The sequence below is a fragment of the Myotis daubentonii genome, chromosome 9, assembly GCF_963259705.1.
Source record: "Myotis daubentonii chromosome 9, mMyoDau2.1, whole genome shotgun sequence".
Taxonomy (NCBI): domain Eukaryota; kingdom Metazoa; phylum Chordata; class Mammalia; order Chiroptera; family Vespertilionidae; genus Myotis; species Myotis daubentonii.
In genome coordinates, this window is record NC_081848.1 from 15,634,628 (window position 1) to 15,642,256 (window position 7,629).

The 7,629-nt window shown below is 42.8% G+C and overlaps 1 pseudogene; it reads right to left on the reverse strand.

Moving 5' to 3' along the window:
• Positions 1-5,307: 5,307 nt before the first annotated feature.
• On the reverse strand, positions 5,308-6,066 carry LOC132241722 (GTP-binding nuclear protein Ran-like; annotated as a pseudogene).
• Positions 6,067-7,629: the final 1,563 nt, after the last annotated feature.

Sequence of the window (7,629 nt, forward strand, 5' to 3'; positions counted from 1 at the left end):
ACACCAAGATGGACTGTAATGTAGACTATGGACCTTGGGTGACAATGACATGTCAATGTAGATTCACCAATTATAAAAAATGTATCACTCGGGTGGGAGATGTTGATAATGGGGAAGGCCGAGCATGTGTGGAGGCAGGGGCTCTATGGAAATCTCTGTACCTTCCTTTTAACTTTCCTGTGAACCTAAAACTGCTCTAAAAAGTGTCTTTTTTTAAGCATGAGGTGTCAGATCAGTGAGCCCAGCTACCCTGCTGCTGTGTGTGTTTAGGGATTTGTCCTTTGATAACTCATAGAAGGACAGTAGTTACTTGAGGTGGACAGACTAGGAAGAAATATGGAATTAAAGAGACAAAAGAAAAGAAAAGCTCAGAAAACTAAAAATATAAAATAACCAATAGAGGTTATAGCCTGTGAACAACTAAAACTTGGACGCTGTGTTTTTCTCTGACCAGCTTTAGCTGCGGCGCCATTTTGACCCACGTGAACAACCTTAGGTGTAGAATAAATAAGAGTAGTTCACTGCAGGACTAGAGAATACCCCCGGTGAGCTGTGTGAGACATGCTCCTGCTTTCACTGAGGAGATGCAGAGACATGAGCTCCCAGAGTGAATTTAAAGGCTTGTGGGTCTAAGTGCTCTGGGAAGACTCAACGACCAAGGACAAAGCTGGCAGGGCCTACCTCACTCACCTCAAGACACTCTCTCCTGCCCTTGGCTGATGTCCCCCTAAGTGTCCTCTGTTCTTCTGATGTCCACAAAGGGTATTTGCTGAGAAAGTGGCTCTGCAGAACGATATGGGCTGTGCCATTCATCCTGCCGGGGGCTGGCTGACAGGTGTGGTAATTAAGAATGGAAGAAATGCCAACCGCGGAGCAGATTGGAGTAAAAGACTGATTACTGGGCCAAGCAGGTTGCTTGCCTTTCTTGTGAGAGCCTCCAGGGTTCGGGAGCCCGGCCTATGATAGAGTGTGGGCAGCAGAGACTGCAGATAAATAAATGTCTCCTTCTGGACAAATATGCGATCTGCAGTGCTCACGGCGAGGCACAGTCCAGCGGGTCTGGCATCCGTGAGGATGGATGGCCTGCGACAGAGGCTTAGCGCTGAATCGAGATAACAGTCTGCAGGCTCAAGGAAGGAATTTTTTCTATGTGACTAGAACCTGCAGGGAGACCAGGCTGCTTTTCTCCAAAGATGCTGTCGTTCAGCACCCAGGTCAAAGCATGAAGCAAAATGAGGAAAATCAGGAAAGAAAAACCTGAAGAAAACGACCTCCCAATGTTCTTGAAAACAGCAAACACTTCAAAGGAAAAGAAAACGCTTGCAAGGGTGCGGCAAACTGCTCTCACCACATGGGAATAAAGAACTTACATTCTCATCCTGAATACTGAAGTTCCAGGGGAGAAAGGACCAAACTGTATTCTGTTTTCTTCCTGTTCTCATCCTCTCTGAGCCTTATTTTGAATTCAGTGGAGGAAAAGCGTACTACTTTTTATACAGAATCTTTTTTCTCTGTCAAGTTGTAAATTGCTTTGAATAGCTTTTCATGATTTTTTAATTTCACCGACATGAAGCTGGTAATTATTTATGGCTTATCACACCTGAGACAAGGTTTCTGGAGATACAAGTAATTTAGATGTAAAGTAATTTCTCCTGAAATAAAAGTTTACTTCCTAATCATGGGAAGATTTATCTTGGCTCTTTCTGTATCTTGCTAATAAAGCCGAAGTCCTCGGTGAGGCTTATCTGTTCACATTTTAAGGAATGTAGAGCTAGAAAACAGATGCAATTCATAGTAAGGGCATCCTCAATATATATAGATTAATTGACTTATAGATCGCAGACTATATGAAATATGATTCACTCAGAAGATGGACATGGGCTACAGCTAGGAGCTGACTTGACATCGTCCCCAGACAGGACAATCGGAGGCTCTGAGCCTCTGGTACACTGTAGGTCACGTGCTTTGTTTAAAAACAGTGAAGAGTGCAAATTAAGGAAGAAATACACTACTAAACTTGACATTTTATTTCTAGCTGGCAAAGTGGCTGAATCTTATAAAATTGGGTGTCTCAGGAAGCCAGGGCTGGGTAACTGTAAATGAATGTCATGTAGGGCACGTGGTCCTTCTTACTAGTCAAAGGCAGCTTTCCCGCGGCCTACTAAATGTCAGAGGAGTCCATAGAAACATGAGGACTCGTTAATAGAAAGCTGAAGCCTATGCTTGCTGTTAAATGAATGCAGAATGGTAACAGCTCCTTTATAAATACCTGGATATTAAAGTATTTAAGGCTTAAAAGAAAATTTCCCCAAAGTCAGTTTCCCTAAATATAGCAAATGTTACATTTATCCTTGCCCATAGATTTCTTCTTTAGGGTCGGAGAGGATGGAAGGAGATTTAATTCACTGCCCAGGGTACTCTTCTTAGATGTGTGCCTGTCCATCTAAAAAGCTTTGGGCAAATCATTATTTCTTATCCCAGATCCCAGAGATCTGCAACACTGTCAAATCATGCAAATTATTTTAAATGGGAAAAAGAGATAGACTGCCATTTAATGGAACTAACGCTTGCTGAAAACATACTACATGTTAGGTGGCATGCTAAGGGCCTCATATGTGTTATGGTATTTAATTATTAACTACCTAAATAACCCCAGACAGTGAGGACATACCGTTAGGTACTTGTTAAATGACACAGTAAGTGACAGTGCTTGGGCTGGAATCCAGGTGAGCCTTGGAGAACCATGCCCATAATCACTACACCCACTGCATCTACAAGGTGATCTAATTCAGCTGATATATATTGAAATGATCTGCTTACATCACTTGTTAACCCCTTTTAAGGAAACATCTTATTTTATACTAGAGGCCCAGTGCACGAAACTCATGCACTGATAGGGTCCCTAGCGGCTGCTGGCTGCCAGCCTGGGCCTCCCTCCCTTCCCCCAGCCGGCCCATACCCATGGTCCAACTCCTGGAAGAACTCTGGTTGAGGGGACAATTTTCATAATACGCTTTTATTATATAGGATGTAAATATACATACACCAAAAATGATAAATTAATAACTTAGATGATGGTGATTTGCAGTAATAAAAAAAAAATCTCCAATTGACAAATAATCCTCAAACTTGGAGCTCTTAATTTAAGGGCCAGAAATGGTATTTAAGAATTTTGTGGCCCTAACCAGTTTGGCTCAGTGAATAGAACGTTGGCCTGCGGACTGAAAGGTCCCAGGTTCGATTCCGGTCAAGGGCACGTACCATGGTTGTGGGCACATCCCCATTAGAGGGTGTGCAGGAGGCAGCTGATCAGCGTTTCTGACTCTCTGTCCCTCTCCCTTCAGCTCTGTAAAAATCAATAAAATATATTTGGAGAAAAAAAAAAGAATTTTGTGAACTTCAGGAATTATATGCAAAAGTATGGTCCATTGCTTTCTTTGTGTCCTCAGAGAGATTTAGAATTCTACAGTGGAAAGAGCCTTGCCAGGTCACCTGGGAAATCCAAAAGGGGAGAGGAGTGAGGTAAGAATTGTATAAAACAGAGGGTCCTAGAAGCCGCACCAGTTGACCTCCATGAAGAGGTCAAACAATAGCTGACCACTGCTTCCTTACAGGGGATATAGACACATTACAATGGCTCACACTCGCTGAGTGCTAACTAACTGTCAAGCACTAAGCACTTTGTTATCATGATTAACCCAGGCAGTCAGATTCCAGAACCGTTACTTGCTGATAAGGAGTTGACTGCTGGCGATGTGGAAGGGGAAGAGGAACTGATTTATCAACTGATAATCAGCACACAGTTACCAGCATCAGCATCCTTCTGCCTGATGATTTTTTTCCTCCCTAGAGAGAGGGATATATGTGCTTTTGGATATGTTTGTGAGCTATGGGGTCAAGTGCCAGCTAAAGGGCTACCTGGGTTTATGGGAGGGCTGGAACTTGCAAGGGGAGCATGGCAACATGGGGTGGGGGCAATAAATGGGAATCTGGTAAGGAAAAACTGGAACAGTTAGGTGGAAATAGGTCAGTTGGAGGATTTAACCCCAATAAAAATCAATAATAAAACAACTTTGTGCCAAAGAATCACTGTAAATTTGGATATAAAAATGGAGGAGAATCTTGGAAAATGAGCCTGATTGGAGATGAAAGGAGGATGCAATGTCAGATGATGCTGAGAATGGAGCGAAGGATGTGTGTTGAGGCGGCAGGGGTAGTGTGGGAGTCCTGAGCAGGCTTGCAATTGCATATTAATTCCCACATTTGCTCTCACCGAGATGCAGTTCTAGCCATTTCTAAAGTGAAAGTGTAAAGGCCGAGGAAGCTTCCTACCTGGTTGCAGGGGACTCGCCATCCGTTGGAAGCACCTGATAGAAAGCTGTTGCCCCCTACCCGTCCTCTCCGGTTCCTGCAGCCGGCTGTGCCATGTAAGCGTGGGGACCTGCCCAAGGTCACACAGTCAGGAGGTGGTAGTGACGCTGGGATTTGAACCGAGATCTGCCTTCAAAATCCACATTCTGCCGAGGACACAGCAGTTCACACGAGGCCTGCCTGCTAGTAAACATCAGGGGAGTCAATAAAAGTATTCCGTGCTGTTCTCACCAAAATAAAATCACCATTGACCAGTATTGATTCGCGATTCAGAGTCTGAGCAATACCTCTTCAACCCCCGGGGAGCTTAATAGGAATATGTTAGAGCTAAGCCTCACTACATACATATTTCATTTTGATTGTTTTTTGACTATTCAAGTTTCATTAAACTACTTCCTTCTCCTGATTTCTGTCGTTAGTATTATCGCTAAACACAAAAACCTCTTTATATAGGGACTTTTGGTACTATGGATTTTTAATTATGCAGTTATCACACATAAAATCCTAATATAGCTATTATGGAGATGGCATCTTTTTCATTCCTGCTAGGAATTTTAAGGTTAATATAGTACAGGAAGGATCCAATTTCTTCCCCAGACAAGTTGGCTCCCTCAGGTCCTACAAATAGTCTTTCTAGGCACAGGTGTCCAGCAAGCCTCGGAATAGTTCTGCTGGCCCGTTTGAAAGATTTAATAATATTAATTTGTTTTATTTTATTTTTGATATTTGAAATACAACTTTATCCTGATTCTAAATGAAAAGGAGTGGGAACCACTGTAACAATCAAGGTCTCGCCACTAAATGTCATGATGTGACTGCAGCAGTCTTATTGTTGAAACTCAATAAGGAAACAACTGCGTTCCAAAACAGCTAAAAATGTAGGTCCAAAAAATGAAGGTATTAACTCCCACACTCACCTGGAAGCCTTCATCTCCTTCAGCATCCCAAAGATCGAGACCTCGCAGCCACGTGATTAAGTGGCAAACGCACTGCACCTGTGACTCTGACAGCACCGACGGTGGCCTCTGAACTAGACTTCTGACGCGGGGCTGCAGCTTCCCTTCCTCCCAGGCCGCGACCCTCACCCAGGAGAGCTGTGGTCTGAGCCACCTCTGGGTCGCGCTCATACCGTGCTGCCAGACCTGGCTCCAGGACAACCTCTGGCGGGACAAGAGCAGGCATGGCGGCAAACTCCCAGGTAGGGTTTCCAATTAGCGTTCTAGCAAGCCAGAGAAGGGCTTTCAAAGCGGTAGTTGCTCTTGGCAGAAATGCCATAATACCGAAGATCCTTCTTTCGGTGGAAGACCATTGGTTTTGCCTTAACTTTCCTGTCCTTAATATCCACTTTGTGGCCACACAAAATGATAGGGATGTTTTCCCACACTCATACCAGATCTCTGTGCCAGGTAGCTCATTCTTGTAAGTAACTCTGGAAGTGGCATAAACATCGTAATGGGACACTGGGCTTGGATGTGATAGCCAGCTCTCAGTCTGCTGAACTTCTGGCCCGCTGTATCCCACACACTGTCTCTCTGTTGGTGTGGAACACAAAGGGAGGGACCTCAACACCCAGGGTGGCTACATACTTCTCAAATTCACCGGTCAGCTGATGTTTCACACATGTACCTTCCCAGTCCCGCCATCACCATGCAATACAAGTTTGAACTGAACTTGGGGTCCTCCTTGGCCAGCCATGGTGAGGTTGCTTCCAGAAGCATCTCCAGGCCCATGGGGCTGAGAGCTCTTAACTTTCTTTTAGATTAGGAAATCTAGAGATTTACATAAAATATAGCACAGAGCTTCTGTCGCATATTTCTTTAATTTCAAAAGTATAGTAACGATAACACATTTGTTAGCATATTAAAGATACTAGACAATGTAACAATAAAAATCAATAATCTGTAACCCCGCCTTTCTCCTGTGACCACTGTTAGCAGGTTAGTGTGCCTTCTGTCTTTTTCCTCTGACGTATTTTTTATCTGATTATAGTAACACTAGATATTTAATTTTGTATTTTGCTTTTACATGTTAATATTACACTCTAAGTATTTTTTTCACATTATTATATAACCTTCAAAGCATTAGTTAAGGGCTATAAAATACCATATCAAGTAAATGTGTCATGATTACAGAATCTCCCACTTGATGCCAATTCAGTCATTTCTATTTTTATATTATAAATAGTTATGAATATATTCATCTATATAGATTGTTTTTTCCATATTTTGGGTTTATTTCTATGCCTCTTGATATTACTGGGAGATATTGGCTGCTACAAAAACTTGGGGTGGGTAAAAACTCATGGGGACTACGATAAATGTCTGAAAGCATGACATAATAGAGAGAAGAAATGCACTTGATAATAGGAGTACAGGAAGTCCGCTGCTGTGTTGCACATAAAGGCTGAATTATACTGAAATGAACTGTCTTCTGCAATATGTTCAAGTTATAAATACTGCAAAAGGATTAAAGTCTTACATAAGAATTCTAGCAGATACATAATTCTAAATTGCTTTCCCAAAGTGTTCTATCAATTTATAATACCCCCAGAAATGAATGATGATATTACTTCAGCACCTTCAGAAGAATTATATAGTATCAGTTTTTAAACTTTTGATAATTTAATGAGAAATACTTGGTTCTCATTTACATTGATTTATAGGCCAGTTGAACTTGTAACTATACATTGTGTCTGGAATACATGTTTACTGCTTTCTGCCAATGAGTTTCACTGGGTACATTCCCCTTGCAATCTACTTCTGCCCAGACTCCCCCAAATCGAAGGACCTATATTTCTACCTCTCAAGAGTTTTACTGTTATCCATGGTGTTGTTTACACTTCATTTACATTGTCACCTCCTCATAGTATGGACTTCTCTCTGGTGTTTCATGTTTTGCAAACTGCTGTGTAACACTGTGATGCTCTATGAATAATAAATCACAGAAGTCCTGTAGTCCTCTGCCAACAGCCCCCTGATCAAGGGCAGCTTTCAACTGACTTCGAGTGAGTAGACATAAAGAAGAAAAAGGAGGAACCCTGTCCATGGTTTGGTTGTTTACCTGCAGTGATCAAACAGGTGGCTGACAGGGAGGCATCAGAAACACAGCCCACACCAGCTCGCAGAGGAACTGTTTCCTGGTGGATGCTCAGGGCAGAGCTCCGCACATCTGAGATAGCTGCTGCGAGATCTCGCTCAGGTGCCTCACAAGGTGGGAAGACTCAGTACCCCTTAGCCCAGTGGTTCTCAACCTTCTGGC